Raw genomic sequence first — 21,465 nt, 5'->3', positions numbered from 1 at the left:
AATTAGAATGGCTATGAGAAGTGTCTTTACCTTACTTAGTATCTTGACTCAGAGTACTCACATATGCTGGCAGGCTTTCACTACCCTCAAAATCTCCAAGTGTACACAAACACAGCCAGCAGCATGGCATACCCAGAGGCAGGAATGCCTTCCAGCAGCTCCAGGCTTGCCTGCTGGTGATGATGTCCCACCTCTGGGGTCACTGGGAGGCTCAGGGAGAAGTATTAATGCCAGTTGAATAATTTTCTTCGCAGTGAAAACTGCGAATGATTCCATCTTTGCTTCGGTTGGGTTTCGGGCAGAACAAAGAGCATTTAACTGTCATGAGAAAACCCAGGGAAACAGGTGGGGTTTGCTACATAAACCTCGGCAAGAATTAGCTAGTGAGGAAAAATGAATTGAAAAAAGGAAGAGAGAGGATGAAAAGAGTTTTAAGGTCAAGGAGGATTCTGAAGAAGAATACGGAATAAAAACTACAAACCACAGGGAGCCTAGAACAACATGCCTTTGACAGAAAAGTAGCTGGATTAGAAAGTAGCTCCTTGTAAAGAAGCATTTTTACAAGGTGGAGTGAGGGATGAGCAAGCAGCCAGGCATCCAAGGTCGGGCCTCAGGCAGCACCAGGCAGTAAAGTAGCATCCCACATCACTGGGAGTATGGAAAGCTCACACACACAGACACACATGCTCCAAGCCTCAGCTTCTGGCCAGGGTCACCACAGGTCTGCCACCACCAGCAGCTGTGACAGAGGAAGGTGTGTGTGGAGGAGGCCAGAATGAGGGAAGCTGCATTCCTACACCTACCTCAAAATAGCCTGTAGATTTCTTAATGGCTAAAGAGCAGTATTTTAAGCCTAGCCTCATTGTGTCCTAGGTTGTCATGAAATCCACCCTAGGGCTTTCTTTTGCAGTGCTGCGTCCAGTTTGGCCCAGAGCCTACTAGGGACCACGGGGTCCCAGGCATGTGTTGAAGATAAAGACAGACCTGTCAAGCAGCTGATCCATCCCCATATCCCCCTCCAAAGTCTGTCCAAGCCCTACTAGTCATGGCTGAGCAGAGGAGGCTGTCTCCAAGCCCAGACAGGACCCTCTGCTGCCGTGGGGAAGGTGTTTGCTCCTTGCACAATGGCACTGCAGATGCTGTTTCCTGGCAGTTAATAGAGGCAGGTGTGGTTTTACCTGTGGGTCAGTGACAACAAAGAGTCAGGGACTAAGGCATTCACAGACATCCCACCAGGTCAGTAACCCTTGCAGGTAGCACCCATCCAGGTTTCTAGTGTGCCTGATCTCATCAGATGTCTCATGGAATTTAGGTCTCATTTCCCAGCTCTCATCTTCATATCCCAGAGGATATCTCCATCCGTACTGAGCCATGGAATGGAATGGAAATTATGTATGAGTGCCTGACCTCTGGTGAGTGCATGTGTCTCATACCAGCCACCAAACCTTCTCCAGCAGAGCAAATACTGCACCTATGGGCTGCAACTATTGATGAGCATTTCAAGGAAAAAATAAGCACTGTTGCCTGCTCAGGGAAAACAGAAAGGAGGAAGGGAAGCTGGTACTTTTCCCAAGCAAATGACACATTAAGACTTTCAGTGCATATTTGTTTCTAGAAGATGCACAAACAGGCATTCATTTTGCATCTGGCAATGGCTGCTGACAAAGGTGTTCTAAATTATGCAGAGATCAGGAATATTAGTCTTTATTTAAATGTTTATGACTAAATTTACTTTTATAGCAGCAATTCTTACAGAAACAATATTTATCAATCCAATGCCATATTAAAAATCAGTTAAATATCAAATTATATTAGGCAGATTTTGTCGTGGCTGGAAATGTATTTCCATAAGCAGAGGGTAAAACGGACATTTTGGCTTTATTTACTGCTTTTTTACACTGAAAGAAAAAAGACAAACTGAAGGAGGACTCGGTAGCTGGAAGCATGTCACCACCTAGTGACAGAGCCCAGGAGTGGCCGTGAATCAGAGCTCGGTGCGTGCAGCTCTAACAGGTGAGATAAAGAAAGAATTCCATGATGGCTGCGCACGAGGTGTGTTCACACAAGAACACAACATACATAACTACAGGTAATGGTTTCAGTCCTTCCTCAGACGTTGGCTTCGACTTCTCCAGGCCTGACAAATCCCTCAGAGAAGTCACTGCACTTGCCAGATAAAAAGTTGTTGCCCATTTCCCCCACACCTTTTGTGATTCTGCAGAAGCTGCTGTGGGTGTTGAGGATGAATTATTTTCTTTTGTGCCAATGCGTGAGGGTGCTAAAGTGCAATTCAGCAGCCAGGCAGCTGCAGAACTGTTTTGTTTTCCAGCTGAAGCAGGGAAATTGTCATTTAAACTCACAAGAAACTGCAATTGGCACAGCACGAAGACTGGTGGCATACAAGGGCAGGAAGGTGTCCTGCCCCACTGTGCCTGCTCCCAGTTTGATAGTGAGTTGAGACAACCATATGAAAACCATAAAACTCAGCCAGGAAAAAAGTTAAAGACCAAAACCAACTTCTGGACCTCCTCCCATCAGCCCTTCCCTGAGTTTGTTTCCCCAGTGGAAAGGGACCTGCCCTTGGGTTAGAAGGGCCAGCAAGCAGCAGGGACAAGACTCAGAACCCCCTGCAGGAGGCTGGAGCCTCTCCATACACCTGCTTTTCAGGGGGGCAGGTTGCAGCCGAGCCACACTAGAGCCACAGCAGCCCTGTTCCTCTTCCAGGCTGTCCAACACTCCTCACTGAGTGCCCTCAGTGCTGGTGGTCGGTGGCCAGGTTTGCCCAGCCGGAACACATGCTGTGTCTCACATTACTGCCTCTTCTTGTGACTCAGTTCCTTGGCCCTTACAAGCAGCAGTGCTAAGTGTGTGTAGCACAGACCCTCCAGCCTGTTTCCTTTGTTATTTCAGCTAGTTCTAGCCTTAAACTATTTTTCTGGTCATTATTCTCACCCTAAAGGTTTAGGTAATTGGAGTCAAAAGAAGGTGAGCACTGCCTGACTGGTGCATGCCTGACCATCAGCAAAGCCAAAAGACAACTTCAGGCTGGCCCCACCATGTGCCAGTCCAAACAAGAGCCATGTCCACGTCTGTACTGCGGTGTTTGGACTTTTCAAATTGAGCTCTTCTCTCTCCCAGGTGCAGGCGCCCCACTCTGCACTGGTGCACACAGCAGACAAAATTGGTGGGACTTCAGAAGATCCTAGTTCCCACTCGATGGCTTCTGACTGCCAGGAGGACCCTGCTGGGACACAGGACGTGTACATGGGCCAGCAAAGCCCTCCGGAGCAGGGACTCTTCTCTAAGGACTGCTAGAGGGAACAACTTCTTTTTATTTTTATGAAATATTCAGAGCAAAGTCCTCTTCCAGATCCTGTTTCCTAACAAACCATAAAGCCCCACACTGGTTTTTATGCCAGCACATTGTCCTCTTCCCGGCAAAGCCTCCTTACCTGAGAGTGCTGCGGGTGCCAAATCCGTTCACCTGCGCGGGTGGGAGATGGGACAGGAAACCACAAAATCCAGCCTTCGGTGGAAGCCAGCTGGGAGAGCCCTCTGCGGTGGGACCCCGGAGCTCTGCCCGGCTCCCTGGGGCTCTGCCCGGGGCGGGGAGGCACGGAGGGGGCTCGGCGGCTTTTATTGCTCCCGGCCTGCCGCTCTCACAGCTCTCGACGGCAGCACCGGGGGAGCTGTGGGATGCGGGAGCGCTCGGCGGCAGAGCCCATCCTCATTAGTTTCCCCACTCCCACGGCTGGCTGGAGCCACAGCCCACCCTGTGCCTTTTCAGGGTGACAGCAGGGGGAAGCAAAGGACCCCACACAACTGTGACTGTACAGGAGGGAAAAAAATCATTCGCTAAGTCTTTTCTTTTAGAGAGGAAAAAAAAAAATTATTCAGAAATCTGTAGAGAGTGATAAGTATTTGGTTCATTCTTCATGCAATCCCCCCCCCCCTTCCCCACCAATACAGCTGATAGAGCTCTTTGCAAACTACCACAGGTTTCACTTTAGCTGTTGGCTCCTCTATGTCTTGTGTCACCCTGGCAGAGGTCTCTTTGTTAGGTGGTCACCTGCCAGATCGCCTTCCCATCAGCAGGTGACCATCTGGCCTCTCAGGTGCAATTATAGGTGTGGATAATCTGCTGGAAAGCCCTTGTTTCTGCACAAGAAAAAGTGGGTTTGAGGGAGAGAACTTCTGCAGGAGGAGTGACAGCATTAATAAAGATTGATGTGTTTTGAGTCCGTTCAGGAAGGCCCTGCAAGAAAGAAAAGGTTACCTGCTGCACTAGGCATCGGCAGGGGGCTGTCAAAGTGCCTGCTCCAGCTCAGAAGGAACAATTCTGCTTTAAGCTGCCAGATTTGCACAGTTCATCACCAATATAACTCCCACTGCTACACATTTTGCATAAAGAAAATGGGTCCACACTGGGTCAGCTGAGGTAAAGAAAATGATGGTGTTTGATGGGTAACTTGGTATGCTGCACGTGCACAAACACAGCCACAGGCTGCTTCTTACAGTCTCTGTGCTTTTCCCTGCAGCAAAGTCCAATATGCTGGAAAAAGCCCTGACCTTGTGGTGGAGTGACTGCCTGATTGCCACAGCTTTGCAGAGTGAAAATTTTGGAGGAGAAAGTTTGGCAGTGAAGCAGAAGGTGAGGCTGTGGCCTTTGTCCAGTGCAGTGAAGCAGGGGCTTATCTGAGCACTTAGACAAGGGAGCCATGCACTCTGTACAGGCAATGAAGGCACCAGGGAGACACCTCTGGAAGACTCTGGTGCTCTCCACCGGTGCTGGAAGAGCAGGAAGAGACTGAGACCATCATCCAAGTGGCCAAACTGGACAACTGGGCTTTCTGTGCTCCTAGTTCTTCTTTCCTTCAGTGTAATAAAACTTCTTCTCCCAGCAGAGAAAGCTGTTTTCCCAGTGGTTATTCCCAGGCCAGTGCCTGGCATTAGACATCAGCAAGGATTTCAGTTATATCCAATATCACTGTCTGCCTTTGGGGTGCTTTTTCTCACCCTCCACAAAGCTCTGAGGCTAGTGTGGGTTGCCTGTGTCTGCTGAGGTGACACCACAGGGTCACACATCCTAACCCAAGGGATTCCAGCTTCTCTGCTGCTCTCCTTGTGACTGCTGAAGTCCAGGGCTGAGCTGAGCAAAGAGACTCTGTAATGCTGCCACCAAAAGCACAAGCCAGAGCGTGCTCTCCTCAAACACAGCCTCCCCTCAGACCAGGAGGGACTTTTACATCCCCACATAATACACTCTTGGGGTTTTTTCACCCGGTGCCTTTTTGGAAGGTTACTCCTCATCATGAATTTTCCTGGGTAGGTAATGGTGAGCATGGATAGAGAAGGGGCCATGTAGAGGTGCTGTCATCTTTCCAGTTGGTGTTCATGTTCATTTTATTTTCACCCTCCGTATAGGGTGAGCACTTTTGCCACAAGGCCTTCTCCTAATTTGATGACTCAGGAGTCAAAATCAACATAGAAATAGTCCCCCACCTCCTACATATTTTTTTCTTTTCAAATTGGAATAGCCTGACTGTTTTCATAAATGCTGGATGCAATCACGAATGTTATATTTTCTTGTATAAATTATCCTTGTGTATTGAAATATAAACAGCCAGTGGGAAAGAATTTGCCAGTGTACATTTCTTCCATTGTTCAAGGCAAAAAATGTGTACTTATCTGCTGAGAGATACTCTGTGCAGTGGAAACCAATCATCAATACCAACTTGCCAGCATTTTAATGATCGCCTGTGGGAATCCTGGAAATTATAACATTCAATCATCACAAGAAGATCCTAGAAAAAAATAACAGGGACCAAGAGCTCCTGTGGCAAGTGTAGCCAGTGTTGACAGTGACATTTAGTAGTACCATTAAATTCCTTGATTCTGGTGCTGTTGAAGGAAAATTTTAAGGTAGTCTTAGGAAGATACTGGGACTAGAAGAGCTATTGATGCAGTGAGTCACTGTGTGCCCAGCCCGAAGTCCCCTGGGCTCTGAGAGCCATGAGGTGATCATCTCCATCCCCTGGGATGGTCTGGAAGCTGCAGAGCTTGGTACAGGGCAGAAGCTGTGAAATGCTTCTGCCTGCTGACACCCACAAGATCAGACCAGGTCCTTTCCTCTCATGTGCATCACTGAGAAAATGTTCTATGTGTCTGTCACTATAAATTACAGTGCCAGGTGAAGCCTACTGCTGTGGATGTTTCAGTTCCTTGGCTTCTTTCCACAAGACTGTCTTGAGGAAGGGATGTTTATGTGCTGGTCTCCGTGGCAGTTTGCTTGGCAATGCCCAAGAGGTAAGGCAGAAAATGAGAAAATATCAGACTGTCTGCCTCACACTTTCCTTGACTCAGGATAATTTATCACAATGTAATTGAGACCTAAGGAATAGAGAGACAACAGACAAAGTGTGCTGGATGACCTCTGGGGAGAGTGACTTTAATAAAGTCTAGCAAGGGATAAATGCCCCTGTTGCAGCTTTCACTCAGTCAGGTTATTCAGAGGGTCTCTTTTTCTACTTTAAATATGTATCACACAAGCAGAATAGGATGAGCTTTGCCTTGGTTTTGTAAGAAAGATTACAAGACACCAAGGAAGCAGCTGTGGCTTGGGATACCTGTGAACCTCCAGCCACAGATACTGAAGGATAATCCTGGGAAAGTAACAATAGATGTTCCCTGGGTCCATAACCATTGTCCCTCTGAGGCATGGTAATGAGCCAGATGCCCTCACCTCATTTGCTTGTATCACTGAGTCTTCAATTACTCTACCAAATTCAATCAAAAATGGCAAATAGATTTGCAAGATTTTAGAGGGAACAACCAGACAGCAGAAGCCAGGGCAACAATGAGGTTTCTATGTGTCCATAGAAAGCCAGGCTAAACAAAACTCCAGTGCTTGAAAAGGTACTAATGGAATTACTTCCTTAGGAAAGTTTGCTAGTTTCCAATAGGAAAAAAAACTTCATTTTTATTAAATGGCATTCATCAGAGATTGTTTCCCACTGGTAGTTCAGGAGGTGAACCTGTGTGTTGTTCTGTGTAAAGAAAATTTTCCTTTAAATAATAAACACATTTCTTTAAAAATTCCAGTCCTCTGATCCCCTGCTTATCCACCAAAGTAATAAATAGCCCAAATAAATGTGAGCAAAATTTACCCACAAGTCCAGAATATTAACTGGGAAATTCCAGTACTCTTGAAACTTGCAGTAAAAGAAAGTGGAATTACTAAAAGTATAAAAGCCAAAGCCCCTATTGAAGTCCATGTGTTTTTTGTTTATGCCACTATAGAGTGTGCTAGACAAATGTGTAGAGATTGCAAAACCCTTTGGGTGTCCCTGAAAAATGAATTGGGGGATAAAAAGATTAGCTCCTCACACAAGGGCATAAAAAAGCTACTGAACATTTCTGTCTTAATTGTGAGTCGTGCTAGAGTATAAGGGAAAGTTACCATAGCTGAATAAAATGCTAAACTCTCCTAGCAGCAAAATGCTTCCTTTAATGTAACAGCAGGAATATAAACCTCTCACTTGTAAGATATAGCTGACAAAAAAGGCTTATAACTCACAGAGGCTTTACATGGAATGAAAAAAAAAAGCTATGAAATTACTATTCTTGAAATATGATAATCTAAATCAGCAATTTAATTTGCACTTCTGCATATCAGATTTAATAGTCCCATTGCATACTGACATAATAAAAAGTGCTGTTCCATTGACAACAGAAGATAACACTGTGCATTCTCATTTTTTAATTTAATTTTCTCACTCATGAAATATGCGTTTTGCCACCTTTCAGTGCATTTGTCTTCCTCAGCGGAAGGATAGTGAACCATATTTAACATCATATCTATTCAACAGAACTGAAAATTCTAACCCTCCAAAAGGGAGGAGCACAATGCCTACTTGTAAACTTAACTCATGGGAAACAGGACCATGTGTTTGCTGTAGAGTAATTATGGTGCATAAGGAGAAAAAGCAGGAATAGCACAGAACAGCTGAGTGACCACAAATGAGCTAGCATGGAGTTCAGTGCAGGATTGACATGTGTGGAGTGAGGAGTCTTCCAGTTGCAGTTGTCTGAACATGTGATTCTGGAAAGAAAGAGAAAAAATCATTTTAAAAAGAGAGGTATGGCAAATCTGCTTTTTCAGTTCAAACTACAGTGTTCATCTAGTTTAGGCTACTAAGAGAAAAGCTAAGGGCATAAGCCTAATCTATGTAAATATACCAAGGATAAAGAATTGCTTATGCAAAATAATAATTTAAAAAAAAGACTTAGATCAAGTGAGTATAAATAGATCATTTAATAGAATCTGATTTCTAAATCATCAGAGCAGCAAGGATAGGAAACAACTTCTCATTACCTATAGAAAATGGCTTTTGTTAGGCTGAGACTACCAGATGCACAAGCTCTTTATTTCATCTGGAACAAACGGGTCTGAAACTTCAGATCATCTACAGTTGCTCTAAGTTTAAATTAATTAAATTAACCAACTGAAAGTCTTACTTTGGGCTTGTTTTTTTGTTTGTTTTTGTTGTTTGGTTGTTGAGGAGTTTTTTTTTGCTGGCATTGATGTGCTGGGGTAGGTGTGTTTAGATGATGTTTCATTATTTCTGGAGCTGTGAGGCCACAGTGTAGAGAGGGTTGTGTGCAGTGGTCAGAAGGCTGCCATAGACAGGCCTCTCTGCATCATATTACTGCTTTTGTAAGGTGATGATGTCATGGAGCAACTGTGAAAGAGGGACACGGAACCTGAGAACTCAAGAGGTCTTTTTTTGCTAAAGCTGAGTCTTAAAAAAAATGGTGTTGCAACCAAAACTTGGCTTGATTCACCACTGGAAGGTGCCTGAAGTTCCTTCCACAAAACATATGGCATATATGGCATATACAGAGCTTTGCCTAAAGTCAGTGAAGATATTTTGGGATTCTGTAACTCCTGCCATCTCATTTCCTCTCTAAGAATACCTGCTTCCCAAATCCAAAGATACCTGAGCACTTGCAGCAATGACAGATGGCCCCTCCTGTGCGCAGTAACTTTTCCAAGAACACAGATGCTCCCTTGAATGATACACCTCCACGTGGGCAGAAATTAAAGCCTTTGCACAGGTGAGGACACCTCTTTAAGACAGCTCCATATGTTGGTCAGAAAGTGATTTTAGTGCTATTTTAGTGATGGATGAAGGACCACTGAGGCAGAGCAGTCCTGCACCCGCTTTGAGGTCGCTGCCCATTGGTACATAGTGGAAGTAGCAGTGCCACACGTAAGGTGGCATCTCATGATCTGGGTATGACATGCATTTGTGTCCACTGCTACTGCCCTCCTGGCTGGGAATCAGATCCAAACTGCAGACATTGAAGTGTTGCTTTAGGATGTCAAAGCTGCCATTAAGGCCAGTGGAGAGCTGCTCTGTACAGAGCCAGTGGGGTCTGTGGTGGGATTCAAGGGGCAAAAAGGGTTCTAGAAGCACTCCATACACAGAATCCATCCAAATATCCAAGTTCCAGTTATGCTTTCGTCACAAAAAAAAAAAAAAAAAAAAAAAAAAAAAAAAAAAAAAAAAAAAAAAAAGGTGTTGAGAACTTCCCACTCCTTCTCCTTGAAAGGAAAAGATTTTTTTTACTGATGTGCCAGAGAGCAAAGTTTTATCTACCAAGTGCTTCCCAGGAAGGATGTTACTGGTAGCACTAATGTTGAAAGCATTTTGGAGTGAAATTCATCTCTATGTATTACCAGGAAATTTGCGTTGAAATGGCAAAGGATGAGGAGTTGAAAGCTGAAAGAATCTCTTTGTCCTTTTTGATAATGGAATTTATATAATGAAAATAATATATCCTGCTGCTGCAACTTCACGAATTTATGGCAGGCGCTCAAACGTCAAAAATTTACACCCAAAGGTTTCATTCACCATGTCACTACTGCAGATGGTGTTTATTCTGCTGTTTGCTGCACTTGCACCTCCAAAACATCTTGTCTAGAAAAACAATGTTTTGCTCAAAATTCAGAAAGTATTTGACTAAACAATGTTCTTTCCGCCATCAATCTTTTCCAGCTATAGCATCAAACAAGGAGCTGTAGTGGGAACACAAAAACGCTCTGGAAAGAAGAAACAGCTCCTGGAGGAAGGGAAAAAAGCTGGTTTCTGACCTTCAGACAATGAAGTATTTTAGTAGAAGTTGCTTCTAGCAGAAGTACTGAGACATTTGAAAAAATCTTGAAACAAAAATTTCAAGCTGGAACAGATTTCCAAGGGCTATCTGCTAGCAATCATGATGGGTTTTAATCTTGGTTTCTCCTGGAGTCTTCTTGAAACATCTCATTCTTCCTGCCTGTTCTCAGTTGCTGGCTGGATGGTTGATTCTGTGATCAAAGAATCTGGGTCAAGGTTTCACAAAGAAGTCACTGTGACTCACTGTCATTGTGAAACCTTCTACCACCAAAATGAAAATTAACACTCCTGTCTAAATTTTAAAACTATTTCAATAGAAAAATAAAGACAACTTCTGTCAGTAAAGTGCCTCTTTCACATCCTGTAGGATCAGGGCCTGAGTTGCACTAAATGTATTTAAAACCCATATAATGAAAATATTGCATACTTGCGCAGAGAAGGTGTTCAAATGACCAAAATTTCAAAAACTAGCAACATAAACCCAGGTTAAAATACCTACTCTAAAGACAGACCTGATCTTCTAATCCACTCTTCCACCACTTCTTGCCAATGACTTTAGTGGAACCAACACATTTAAAAGTCAGGCTACTCTCCTAAAGCAAGCTTTCAGGTTGATTTAGGATCAAGGGTTTTCTTTTGAAAACCATCTGTTCTTGGCTGTATCTGTGCTCAGCTTTAGTTCCATCACTTGTTTTAGTTCAAATAACACAAGGTACAGTAGCACTTCCTTTGGCTGCCAATTTTAGTCATACAACCACAACAGCACAATCTGAGAATGTGTCTGACATTTAGTGTGTGTGCTGTTTGTGTCTTCCAGACAGTTTTCCTAAGTAGGGGAGCTAGTGAAGGTAGTGAAACCCACAGATGGGGTTTATTATGCTTCAGAAGCAACCAGCATGAATATGAAGCAAAGTACTCATTTTGGCTCACGGCCTGCCAGGAGCCCAGTGACTCCTTCCAGCTTCCAGCATCACTGGGCTTCAAACCTGTCGGAGTCTAGAACACCCCTCTGGCCACCCTGGAGGGTTTGGAGACCGGACAGGGGGGTCTGGGATCGGTACAGGGGGGTCAGTTAGACCCACACAGATCCCAGGAGGACACTGACTCTGATTCCTGTCCATGGAATGGACTCACATGCAGGAAGAATCACAAATCCTAAGAATTTAAAATAAGTAGTGGATGGTTTATTATAGAATATAAATATAGAAATTAGGATTCTTAGCATATGGGGCTGAAGAGGCAAGATGGAGGAATTGGGGAGTGGCCCCTGTCTTCCTTGTTCTTGCTCTCGTCCCCCATCTTGTGCTGAGTTGGATTTTAGAGATTGGTTTAGAGTAGAAATGACATGTTAGTATAGGTAGTAGGTATTGGTAAAATTTTGTAAATAAAAAATATGTCTCAGACAGTGGTTGGGTCAAAGATACCGTACTTAAGGTGCAGGGCTCTCTGATCCGCCCAGTCTGCCGCGTGTCCTGCTCTGCGGAGATGCCTTGCAGAGCTGAGAAAGAACTAAGATAATGTACCCTGCCAGGGAGGCCTAGCAGAGCTGAAAAAGGACTGAGATAAAGAAGAATAAACAACCTTGGAAATGTGCACTGGCGGACTCAGCTTGTTGTCTCTACCTCTGGTGTGAAACACTTAGGGCAAAGAGAAGACTGAAAACCTTATTACCTCTGGGAACAGCAACCCCGAGGAAACTCCCAGGGAACAGCAACCCTGGGGGAAAACCTTATTACCTTGGGGACCAGCAACCCCAAAGAGAATCTCAAGGAAACAGCAACCTTGAGACAAACCAATGGCTCCAAACTTTGTGAAATTCTGTCAGTGTAGGTGAACAACATATCGCAGTCACCAGTGGGTATCAGAGACCCAGATGCCATTAGGACTGCACTTCTCTAAGTGTTGCCAGTCTCTGTTCTAGAGTTTTCAAAATGGTAAGTTTTCCAGCAGCATGACATGATTCTTAGGGGCTTTATTTCTTTTCATGGTAAGAGATAGTAATGGAGAGGAATAATAAGAGTCTTAACAAGTAAGGACATATTTTTTTTCAAATTCATTTTACATCTGTTCACAAAAGGCCTCTCTTTAGTCCGAGAACAGATCTAAACAAGAATCAGACTTGTTAGCCATTAGTTCTGCACTCTTAGATTTGTCTGCAGAAAATTATTTTGATAGCAACCAAAAGAGTGTTTGTGGACTTGTGGAACAAAATGATATAATTTAGTCATTTTCTATGAGATAATAATGTTGTTTTAATTGAAAGATGTACTCTGATACAATTACCCTGCATCTTTATAAGCCTGCCTCAGGAAGACAGTAAAAGAACAAATGGCAATATTTTTACTGTACCATGTGAGAAAAGGCTCTCAAAGTCTTATTTGTATCACTTCATGCATGTTCAGGCAAAAAACATAAAAACATAAAAACAAAATTATTTCCTGATTTTCTCTGATCCAAAGGAAACTTTAGCCACATGGGTTAGAGGCAGACTCCAAGGTGGGACTCATACACCTGGGTGCCATGTGCCCAGTATGTGTTGGGATATCTCCCTCAGCTTCCACCTGCAGCTCCCAAAGGACACAGGTCTCCTGTGTGTTGTCTTCCAACAAACAATCTGCAGAGGGGTTCACTGTTAAAAATGTCACTGGATGCTTCTTCTTTTAAGACACCTGGATTGCTTCCTCCATGTCAGAGTCAAATTTGTTTTCCTAAGAAATTTTCCAGCTGAGCCCTGAAAGGGCAAGAGGGAAGAAGAAATTATTCCTTGTTTCTCCCTGCCTTGGGTTGCTGTTCCTCTGCCATGCTTTCAGGAGCAAGTTGGGGTTTTTTTGGGTTTTTTTTTTTTGTTTGTTTGTTTGTTTGGTTTTTTGTTTTTGCAAAGGCTGAAATTGCTGCCCAGAGCAGGTTTTTATTTATAATGCAGCCTACTCCCTCTGTGGAGCTGGAGGCACTGTGCAAAAAGTCATAATACATCTAATGAAACAGGATAAATAATTAAGCTCCTTGAATCCTAGCTGTAGAATTATGAGGTAGAATAGTGAATAGAAAATCTGATTTTTGTGGGTTTTTTGTTGTTCAAGTTCCAAGTGATTTTGGAAGTTGTAAATATTTTGGAGGGGTCAGTGAAGGAGCAGGAGACTGCCAAGGGTCAGAGGGACAAGGGTATCTCGAGCATCACAGGGAAAAGGGCAGAGGTGTCTGTCCCTCAGTGGGAACATGCTGATCCGGGATGCAGGGAGCAGTGCAGTGCAAAAGGCTGCTCCACCCCTCTCCAAACAGCAGCACCTTGAATCACGGTGGGAAGTGACTTAGAGAAATCCCAGGATAAGAATTTCTGGAAAGATCAGCTCCTCTGGGAGATAAACAAGGCCCTTCTGGATGAGGACAGCATTCTATGGGAAGATAAAGAAACTCTGTAGACAGATAAAACAACTCTCCTGGAGAAGATAAGAAGGCCCTCCAAGAGTATGAAATAGCCTTAGGGATTATAAAATGTCGATCTGCGGGATGCCTTTGGTCCTGAGAGAAGATCTCCACAGGGAAAAAGCATGAATTCTTCTGCTAGGCTCAGAAACATGTGGAAAGCCATGCATACTGAAGTAGATCGTTTATTTAAGTAGTGATAATTTCAACCAGTTCTCTAAAAAATAACATCTGTCATCTTTGGTATAAACCAGAGGAGAAGTTTTAGGGGTGGTGTTTTTTTGTTTGTTTGTTTGTTTTTGTTTTTGTGGGGCTTTTTTTTTTCAGGACATTATACATTCTTTTGAGGTTCTGCAGCCTAAGGAATGGGGTACACCTCTGGTTTCCTGGCCTGTCAGCTGGGCATTTGTGGATGGGTAAAGCCACACGAATGGGAACTTCATGGCTGAGATAATCCAAAACTCAGAACAGCTCACCTAACTCAGTGCAGTAGATATCAACTAAATAAGACACTGATAAATAGCAGCAGTCAGATCCACAATATTTAAGGGTCACAGTTAACACTTGAGTCTTAATGGCACAGCTTGTTCTGTTAACCAGGTTTGATGGAACATTTAATTTCCCACTGCTCTTGGGAGCATGACAGGAACATTTACCCTCTCAGGTGAGCCTCCCTCATCAGATGTCTGTCTGAGAGAAGTTTTGGCGTCAGCCTTGTTGCCATGGGCAGAGGGCAGGAGAGAAGTGGGAAGGATGACAGAAATCAGCATCGTGTGGGAAAAGATGAAAGCTGGAGGGAAAGTTGGCAGCAAGTCCCTCAGCAAGAGGGAAACAAATTTATCAGTTTGTGTATATCTGTGTGTGTGTAAGAGCAGGAGAGGGTGCACACAGAGACTGAGATTGTTATTCATCTGCTGAACTCATATTGCCGGTGCAGATACAGGAGCCTCTGACAGAAAACCCTCAACAACTGTAACGCAGCATGTGGTCAATATTTAGCGATATTTCATGGAATCATAGAATAGGTTGGGCTGGAAGGAACCTTTGAAGTTCACCTAGTCCAACCCCTCTGCAATGAGCAGATCCCTGCCCAACCTGACCTTGAATATTTCCAGAGCTGGGGCAGCCACCACCCCTCTGGGCAACCTGTTCCACAGCCCCACCACTGTGATTTTATCTGATGTGAATACAGAACCAGAGCCTTCTGCCAAGTTTTGGACAGCAACTGCAGCTTTTTTTTTTTTCTGCTTGAGAAACCAAACTCGGATTTTGATGTTTTTAAAGGTTGAGCTGTACAAGCTGTTCTAGAGACAAAATCTCTATTTGTCCGTACATCCAGAAGGAACAAGGGGGACAAAAGCAACAGTGAAAAAGTACCAGGTATTGAATTTTTCTCTGGAATGGTAGCATTAGTAGCTCATTCTCCTTCTGTACAGGGTTTTAGCACTGAACAGACTCATGGACACAATGTAAGAAGCCTTTACAATTGCTGTTAAAGAATCTGATTCTTCTGTGACTGTCAGGCATTCTTAGGCTGTCACTCAAGGCTGTCACTCAAGTTCAGTCCTTTGTGATCTACTGAAGGATAAGGCTGCCTGTCCTGTTTAATTTTGCTCAAGTTAAATTATGCACTATGTCTTTCCTGTCAAATCCATGAATATTTATTGTTCAATGAATAACCAGTCCATTTAAAAAAACGCCAGCTAATTCAGCTAGGGTAGGATTGTTTTGCAACCTTGGTTATTACTATTCTATTATTGCCATGTAAGGCAGAGATGAAAATGACCTATTAGACCATTCAGTGCAACTTCCTACAAATTCAGAACTCTGACGTGTTAGTGCTTTATTATTAGGTGCTATAGAGAAGAAGAACCTTTCAGGAAATAACAGTATTCAAAAAGCGCTTGTCACTTAATAAATTTTGATGTCAAAAAGCCAAGAATATATCTCAGTTATTCAAATGCACATGTCAAATTAACATTTAGTTTAGTTTAAACTAAAATTAGGTGTGCTGTCTCTGGCAAAGAGCTTGAAGCACAGGGAAGCTCTTAGGAGAGCTGCTAGTCCCTTCTGTCAGGGCAGGGCAGAGCAGGGTTTCTCCAGCACTGTTGGTGACAATACAGCGGGTGTGAAGTTTAAGGCACAGTGCAGCACAGAGGAGCCAGAAGTTCAGCCAGAGAAAAGCATAAACCTACATGGTTTTAGACTGCTGGGAGCTCCCCCCAAAATATTGCATCCACCTGGTAGCTTGAGAGTGGCCTTTGCTTGGGCGACATTGCTGGAGAGAGACCGCATGCAAAAGGCTTTCCAGGGCTGGGTATTTGAAGTGGGAATTAGAGGGCACCTGCTCTCTGTCCAGCACCTCTGGACTAAGGATGAATTTCAGTCATGAAAGAGATCTCTGCTAACTCTCTGGAGTGGTAAAGTGATGAGAGGAACAAATAAAATAACTCCCACATTAAAAAAACCCAAAAAACCCCCAACAGTTACATGTATCACCTCTGCAACATGCACAGGGAGGCTATCAAGATGTGACACTCAGAGTGACAAAATACACCTCTCTTGGAAGAACAAGCCTGCTGATCTGGCTCTGGTTGGCTGGAGGGACCAGAAAAAAAAATTGTAGATATCTGAAGAACTGAAGATGGCTAAAGGAAGAACTTACCTGGAGTGGAAGGATCTAAAGAAGCTGCCAAGCCCACCTGTGCCTCAAAGGCAGCTGTAGCTGTGGTGCTCTGTGGAAACACTTCCCTGAGCTGTTATTCTTATTTAATTCCCAGCACTTGTGTTTCACAACCATCACTTTACCTATAGGTTTTTATTTACATTAATGTAATGGAGTGTTTTCTTTCAAAGGTTCTGCTCAAGCAATTCCCAGCAGGATATTTCTGCTCCAGACCACAACAAAAGTGGAAATTATGGACTGCAGCTTTGTTACTCTAAAACCACAGAACATCCCAAAGTGTCTCACAGAGGGATGACAACTCCCAAAGAAAGCAATAAAGAGATTGAGTCAGTAGTGACAAATCAGCTTAAATATTTGAATGAGAGAAAGAAATAGCTCTTGAGCTCACCTGCACAATTTTGAAATGCAGCAGTGTCATCAGAAAGCATTCCTGACACAGCTGTGGAGCTAATTCGTGGGAGAGACAGAACATACAGAATGGCAAGAAGTCATTTAAGTCAACTGACACATCTAGATGTGTCACAAACCGGAATGGTAAGAATGACAGAAGAAAATTAAATTTATTCAGTATATGTATGTGTATATTTAGCTGTAATTATCGACTCTATGTGTCAGGCACTGCATAGGAAGGATGTCAAAAACCTGTAAGGCAGTCCTGTGAATCATGGGAAATTGGAGGTGTCGAGGCCATCTAGCCACATATAGAAATTCTGCTGCTGTTCTTCCAGTAAATCTGACTGAATTGTTAAAAGTGAGAGCAGAGAGGTTCCATGGAAATTAAAGGAAAAGATGGAATACTGTGACTGAACATACCAGATAGGAAAAAATAACTACACTTGAATCCTTCAGAAATTAGCACCTTAAAGAAGAGAAGAACCACAAAGAAACTGTATTTTGAAAACAATTCTATAATGCTGCAAATCTCTCTATTTCTCTCTTTCTCTCTCTGTTTCTCCCCTCTTTTCTACTATTTAAAATATTTCATTTATTGATTGAACTAAGAGTGTGATCTGCAGAGAGAGAGGGAATTGCAGATTCTTGATGTCTGGGGAATTTTGAGAAGATTTTTATCCCGATCCTGTGATTCGTTTAATCTGTGTAGTCCCACAGATTTGCAAAATCTCATATAAATCCATATTCACAATTAAAACCGGGATTCTGCTATTGTTAGTTCACAGGGGGTGTGAGAAGCAGGCAAGAGGTGCACTCAGAGGTAGTGGTGAATTTGAGCACAAGCACACCTCTCCTTGATGATGTGGGGTTTTGTCAAAAAAAACCCCAACAATACAGATTTGCACCCAGGAGCTTAAAAAACCACCATGGCAGCCCTGGAGTTGTGCAGATAAGCAGAGGTTGTATCTTGGTTCTTCAGGTTTGCCATTCATGACACAGAACCACCAAGCTAGCAACCAGTTTCCCTGGGGTGCAAATTGTCCTCTTCTTTGTGATTGTTGTGTGTACACAGACACAGACACACAGCAAGAGAGAAGAAGGGGCCAGGAGCCTGTCAGTGTGAGCAGTGCAGGCTAAACACTGTCACCTCCCTGCACTGCCCCTGCTGTTGGAAGTGCTGGGTTAATGACTGAGAGCAGGAGCTGTGCAGCCACGGATTTACCAAATCTCAGCTTTAAGGCTGTGGAAATAGGTAACCTCAGCATGTGACAACACTCCTTCCCTGCCATCACCACCTTCATCAGCATCCTGTGCCTCACCATGCTTCTCTGAACAGTGTGAAAAAATTAGTTAGGAATGGTAATTTTTTGGTGTGAACGACTGCTCACCCTCCACATTTTTAACATGAGTTACAGCATCATGATTTTGCTATCCTGCAGTACAGCTTTCTGAGTGTTCTGGCGTGGGAGCTTTTCAAGAAGAATTACTGTTATTAGTCTTCATCTTCATGTGAATGTTACCTTTCCAGAGCTCTGCTAAGCTAGCCTGAGAACACCTAAATGGAAATTGGGTTGAAAAGCCGTTATTTGCCTGCTCTACCTGACAGTAAATTTTCAGTTTGTGTATGGATTTTCTTTCCTGTTCCACAAGATTTGTGGCTTGACTGTTGTACTGCAGGAGGGAAGATAAAAGTGTGGACCAAGGTAAAGTCTCTCTGGGAGCACAGCGAGTACCACTTTTGTGAACGTGCTCTCTCTTTGCTGACTTAACAACAAGAAAACCAGCTCTCCCTTCATACTCCATTGCAATTTCAAGCTGCAGCCCAAACACACCAAATCTACTGAAGAAAGAGCTATACATCCCTCAGTGGCTTCATACCTGTCATATAAGCACCAAATGTGTGTATGAAGTGACCTATGTTGGCTTCACATCATACCAAGATACACAATATTTTTTTCTCTGTGGCACTCAGATTTGCATCTATGCAATTAACAGCGACGTTTAATTTAAAAAGCCAGCTAAGCAGCAGCCTGATGGAAAGGCTTTAGTACTGTGAAATCGAGAGATGAAGAAATGATCTGTGACCTGAGATTTTGCACTGCTCACTCAGGAGCTGCACTTCCCTGAGAGCAGATGCAACCGAGGGCTGGTAGAGGTGGAACTGATTACCAGGGCAGATATCACTTGAAGCATTCACCCTTTCCAAGGATGAGGAGAGGAAATTTATGTTAACTGAACTTCCTTCTAATGAAGGCATAAACAACAAAGCCTGCAAGGATCCCTCCACAGGGAGCCATGAGCCCTGCTCCAGCCTGCTGGAAAGCAGCAGCAGCAGCACAGCAGGGTGCTTCCTGCTTACATGGTTCTTACACGGTACTTGTATATAGAATTAGAGGTTGGAAGAGACCTCTGAGATCATTGAGTCCCACCATTAACCTAAAACTGCCGTTTTCACCACTAGCCCCAGTCCCCAGCATTGTATTCTGATATGGCACATGGTATTTTCCATTCCAAGGTCTCACAGGGTGCGACTCATTGGTGCACGCACTCTGTTGTTCTCAGGAGAGCAGTGCAGTGTGGGATTGCATTTTATGGAAATGGTTTGTTCTGGCTCACCCTCGGAAAATGTATGGTTTATCCCAAGTCTGTACCCTCCCTGCAGTATCCTGTATCTGTAACCTCATTGGCTGGAGAATGTTACCGCGCCCCTTTGAACCTCTGTGATAAGAATGCTAAGGCAGAAGGCTCTGCCCCTCTTGCCCCCCTTCCCCTGGAGGCGTCCGGACGCTCCCTTTCCCTCTCCCCCTTTTCCCCTCTCCCCTTCCCTTCCCCTCTCCCTCAGTGAATAAACCCTCACCTCATCAGCATCCCACCGGCATCTGAGTCTCCTTGCCTGCCAGCGTGGGAACACCACAACCCCATAAGACCCCGGGGGTCTCCGGGGGGCACTCCCCGGGGACCCCCCATAAATTTAAAAAACAACAGTGCAGAGGACTCTGTTACCATTTTAAGGAACAGAACACAAAGAGGGGCTGAAAAATGGTTTTGCGGCAGATCTCCACTCCTTCCATGGCACCAGCCTGCCAGGAGCACTTAGAACACTCACAGATAGTAGCTTTCAAGAAGTGTGGTAATGACTGGACATCCCAATCCACACCACTGTCTCTTATGGCTCCTGGCATACATATCTCTGGGACAGATAAAAAATGTGATGCATTTTACTTTTGACCCTCTCTGTTGCAGATATTTATCAATTGTGAGCTTACGTTAAATCACAGATGAGTATGTTCCATCTCCTTAGTCTCTTGTTGACACCATTAGTTATGGTATATCCTTATTTTCCATTTAAACAGCCCACTTACTACCACTGATTCAAAATACAACTTTTTCACAAGACTGAATTAGTTTTTCAACACCTGAAGTTTTCTTTTGTCAGTCCAAGGGTGACAGCTGACTCCAGCGCTCTCTGGAGTCATGGTTCATGCCTTTCCTGAGAAGTCCTCTAGACAGCCCTGTGTTTCAGAACGTGGCTCTCTTGATCCTGAGTAAGTAAAGACTCTTACCTCCTGCAGCTCTAGCTGTGCAGAGGACCATGGAGTTCATGTAAATCCTTGGCTGGGGGTGTTTGGGGCTGGCAAGGAGCAGCTTGTGGTGCTGTCTCTCAGGTCCCCACACCTAACTGGCCCTACAGAGCATGCAAGGAATTTACTATCCTCCTTCTGCGTTGTCCTCCATGTGATCTTAATTGTCATTTCAAGACCTCAGCCCTCGTATTGAATCCTGTGTTGGAGCAGCCTAGCCCTGCTCAGCCCCAAGCCTTCCTCCTCCACTTGGGATTTCCTGGTTCATGGCAGCCTACCTGGAGACAAGCAGCAGATTATGGTATAACCTACAGCTAGCCACTTTGAAAATACACCAAAATAAAGAAGGCAGAGGGTCTGGCTGGAAAGAGAGGACATGGCCAGGAAAACCCAAGTGGGTGGCAGCTATGGCCAGCACAACCCTGCTCATCATGTGCCAGTTTCCCATTGAACAGCAAATAATAGTGACAAATACCTGTAAAGTTTCATGGCTAAAATGATTTGTATTTGGGGTATAGGTGCTGGACTCCTCAGTTTAATACTGGCATGTGAAATTATCAGTTTGAAGCCTCAGGCACAGAGACAATAACTGCTGCTGCTGCACATTGTCAGTGCTGTGTATTTTTAGACTCTTGTAGGCGTTTGTAGTCGTTTCAAAGAGCCTTGATGATTTTTTTTCATATGTTTTCCAGCAGGAATGAAGATGGTTTCCTCAGCTAGCTGGATATAATGACCAGTGTGGAAAAAAAAAAAAAAAAGGTGAAGTGACTCTGTTTTTATTTCAGGTCCAGTGCAATTCTGAGGCTGCACAGACATTTCCTTTTGCTTTCCATGTTAAAGACTTTGTGATGGCAGCTAGAAATATTTTTCGTGACTACCCATTTTACCATGCCCCCTAGCAGGGACATGCTGCTCAGGGGTTGCAGGATGATTTCACTCACAGGTAATTAGGATGGGTCTGGTTTTCTCCCTTGGGCTCTCTGAAGACATACTGTCCTTAGGACAATGACAATTGCACCCAGTTGCCTGTATTTCATTATGAAAGAAAACCTTTGAAAATTAGACTTCAGTGGGTTCACAGTTCCTATGAGATCAGTGCTGAGTTGTTCAAGAAATAATGTCATTTTTCCACAGGAGTCTGGAAGGGCTGAGCTGAGCCCTGCAGGGAGCAGGGGCCAAGGAGCCACAGGAGAGGGTTGGAGGG

The 21,465-nt window shown here is 44.0% G+C and overlaps 1 long non-coding RNA gene across 2 annotated transcripts in view; it reads left to right on the top strand.

Annotated features, from left to right (window-relative positions):
• LOC134547898 (uncharacterized) overlaps nt 1–11,480 on the top strand; it is a 34,064-nt gene extending 22,584 nt beyond the window's left edge. The window contains exons 4-8 of one of the 2 annotated variants that reach the window (XR_010079644.1): nt 1,313–4,438; nt 4,539–4,651; nt 6,185–6,306; nt 8,972–9,117; nt 10,062–11,480. This is a non-coding gene — a long non-coding RNA (uncharacterized LOC134547898). Of the gene's footprint in view, nt 1–1,312; nt 4,652–6,184; nt 6,307–8,971; nt 9,118–10,061 lie in introns of both variants that reach the window. The other variant, XR_010079645.1, reaches the window with a different exon arrangement.
• The last annotated feature ends 9,985 nt before the right edge of the window (nt 11,481–21,465 follow it).

This window comes from Prinia subflava, chromosome 3 (genome assembly GCF_021018805.1).
Source record: "Prinia subflava isolate CZ2003 ecotype Zambia chromosome 3, Cam_Psub_1.2, whole genome shotgun sequence".
Taxonomy (NCBI): Eukaryota; Metazoa; Chordata; class Aves; order Passeriformes; family Cisticolidae; genus Prinia; species Prinia subflava.
This window is presented reverse-complemented; position numbering and strand designations above follow the sequence as displayed.